This window comes from Mus musculus, chromosome 7, assembly GCF_000001635.26.
Source record: "Mus musculus strain C57BL/6J chromosome 7, GRCm38.p6 C57BL/6J".
Classification (NCBI taxonomy): domain Eukaryota; kingdom Metazoa; phylum Chordata; class Mammalia; order Rodentia; family Muridae; genus Mus; species Mus musculus.
This window is the reverse complement of record NC_000073.6, coordinates 3,183,205-3,186,448: the sequence shown is the minus strand read 5'-3', so window position 1 is coordinate 3,186,448 and position 3,244 is coordinate 3,183,205.

The following is a 3,244-nucleotide window of genomic DNA, read 5'->3' as shown; positions in this document are numbered from 1 at the left end:
GGAGGAGGAGGAGGAGGCGGGTAATGAGTCTCTCATCTTTAACCAGGAGGTCATTGCTGTACTGATGTGTAAACAAGGCAGAGGTCAGCTTCTGGCAGTTGGTAACACACTGGCCATTGGCTGACACCAGGGCCCAGAGTCCCCTGGGTCTAGGGAGGTCACCTGTAGTTGGTAGAGTAAGGCCTTCTTAGTGGAGGCTCATTACTCTTAATTTTGAGGGCCTCTAAGAGATCCTGGGTTTTTATTTTGCCTCTGTTGCCACTAGGAAGTTATTTATAAACTGATGAAATGACTTTATCTTTAGGTTTTAACAAGATAGAATGTTAAACTTTATTAATTATCAACAAAAAAGCTGGTGGGTTTCCCTTATAGGATTACCTTGGGATTAGGGAGGGGCACTTTATATTTTCAGGGTCCCCCTTATCTTCGTCTTCTGAAGCTATCTGTTTTAGGCATCTCCTAAGGTCTTCCGGCTTGGCCATGGCTGCCAATAGGATCTTTGTCAGGTCTTGAGTCTGTTCCGTCTGTCTGTCCTCTTATTTGCAGTCTTTCTTCTATTAAATTCTCTCTCTTCCATTATCACTAAGTCCCTTAGACTCTTTTCTCGTAACCTCTCAATCTTCTGGAGTTTCCTCTTAATATCTGATGCTGCCTGATTAATAAAAGCTGGAGCAACGCCTGCTTAGGCTTCTAGTGATTCAGGGTCTATGGGGCATATTGTTGAAATGTCTCCATGACTCTCTCTTAAAAAGCTGCAAGGTGAGGCAGGCGGATTTCTGAGTTCGAGGCCAGCCTGGTCTATAGAGTGAGTTCCAGGACAGCCAGGGCTACACAGAGAAACCCTGTCTCGAAAAACCAAAAAAAAAAAAAAAAAAAAAAAAAAAAGCTGCCAGGCTTTTATTTTCTCTCTGTCCAAAATCATACACTCTGACCAAATTTGTGGGCCGTCTTGCAGCTGCCTTGAGACCTTCCAGCAGAGCCTGACAGCAGACCAAAACTCTCCTTATTAAAATCCCAGTCTGGGCAAGTAAGGGGGAGGGGCAATCATCAATAACCAGCTTCCTGGCCCCTTCTGTGCTAAAAGGTACACACCTGTAGAAGTGGTAGATGTAGCCTGTCTCATGTTAATATGTCTATCAAAGCCAAAGTCCCTTCATTAAAGTTACCTCGTCAAAGTCACCTTGCAATGAGAAACACAAACACAACATACAAAACCACAAATATAACCTTTCTCTCTATCGGGCAGAAACAAGAAACAGGCATAAAGTGACACTCACAAAAAAGGCCTTTCAGTGACATCCAAAACACAAGTTCAGCCTTTTCTCTCTATCAGGCAGAAGTGAGAAGCAACCAGACAAGTGGTGCGCACACACAAGAAAAGAACCAGATTGGTGGGCGTCCCTGAACCCACCCCCACCCCAGACCGAGACTTGGGACGTCTCCTGGTCCCACCGTAGCCATGGCTCCCAGACATGTCTTTTTTTTTTTTTTTTTTTTGAGACAGGGTTTCTCTGTGTAGCCCTGGCTGTCCTGGAACTCACTCTGTAAACCAGGCTGGCCTCAAACTCATAAATCTGCCTGCCTCTGCCTCCCAAGTGCTGGAATTAAAGGCGTGTACCAGCACGCCCCGGCAGACATATCTGTCTTAACTGAAAATCAGCCATGGAACAAATTCAAAGTCTTGCTCCCAGAAAAATGTAGCATCAATAAGAATCTGTGAACAGGAGACAGCCAGCAACAAAAACAAAACCAGAAAAAGATACAGCATGCAGTAACAAGAACCAACCAGAAGGTGGCACTCACACACATGACACCCTCCACCGATGTTTACTCACACCTGGAAAAATTACCGTGGCAACACAAATCATTTATCTAGTTTTCGCTCTACTCTGTAGATCTCACAGAAAGTTTGTAACACTCAGACAAAATAGCCACCACACAAATCACAAGTTTTTGCTGCACTTCAGTGCAAGTACTCATCTGCTCAGACCATATTGAAAACTTTTGGGGGCCGGAGATATGGCTCAGAGGTTAAGAACACCTACTGCTTTTCCAGAGGTTCCTGAGTTCAGGTCCCAGCAGCCACATGGTGGCTCACAACCATCCGTAGTGACATCTCCTGGTGTGTCTGAAGACAGCTACAGTGTACTTACATATTAAAAATAAATAAATAAATAAATAAATCTTAAAAAAAAAAAGAAAAGAAAACTTTTGACACTCAGACATTCCTTAGCACTGCTCAAATCTAGAAGAATTACCATGGTAACACAAACCACCAGGTTCCACACAAATAAATCATGTGAGCCCGGCTGGAAGAGTTACCGCATTTACCTTTACACAGCTTGCTTCTCTTGCACTCTGCAGATTTCACAGAAAGCTCAGACAGGCGAAAAGCAGGAAGTTAAACACAGACAGTATTAGAAACATAAAAACACAAATACCTAGACCAATTGTGCTGGCTTCAAGACCCTCCGGAAAGTCTTGTGTGTGTCATGGGGAACTTCCCAGCTAACACAGCAAAATGTAGTGCCAAGGAAATGTTAGTGTTCCTCCAAAACCAGACGAGAGCCGATCTGATGCAACTCACAGCAGGGTCTTTATTCTATTCTAGCTAGCTCACCTCACCTGTCATTCAGGACAGAGAGTTTTGGTGGTGGAGGAGCCCTAAATATCTTTTTGCTTTATAGTAAGCATCAAGTGGAGGGTAAGTGTGCAAGCATCTAATTGGAAAGTTACTGTGGCCTTTAACATAATTGGCTGGTGCTAGGAGTCATACCAGCTCCCCTCTGGATTGGTGGTCATTAGGCAGGGGGTGGACTTGTACCCTGGGGATAATAATAATGATAATAATAATAATAATAATAATAATAATAGTAATAAATAACCTGGGGGAATAACCTGGAGATGCTGGTCTTGTTAGGGATTAGCCTAGAGACTGGAGCTAGGCTTGGGTTTTGTTGGGATGGGGGCAACTTGGAAACTAATGCTAGGTACCACCCTGTTAGTTTACCTGAGTTCAAACTTAGGTCAGGTTCTCTAGAATGGAGTCTGAACTTAAAAGATTAGGCCTCTCAATACATATTTAAGAGTGTTTCATAGTACTTTCGGGAGGCAGAGGCAGGCGGATTTCTGAGTTCGAGGCCAGTCTGGTCTACAGAGTGAGATCCAGGACAGCCAGGGCTATACAGAGAAACCCTGTCTCGAAAAACAAAAAACACTGTCTCATACAAACAAAAAACAAACA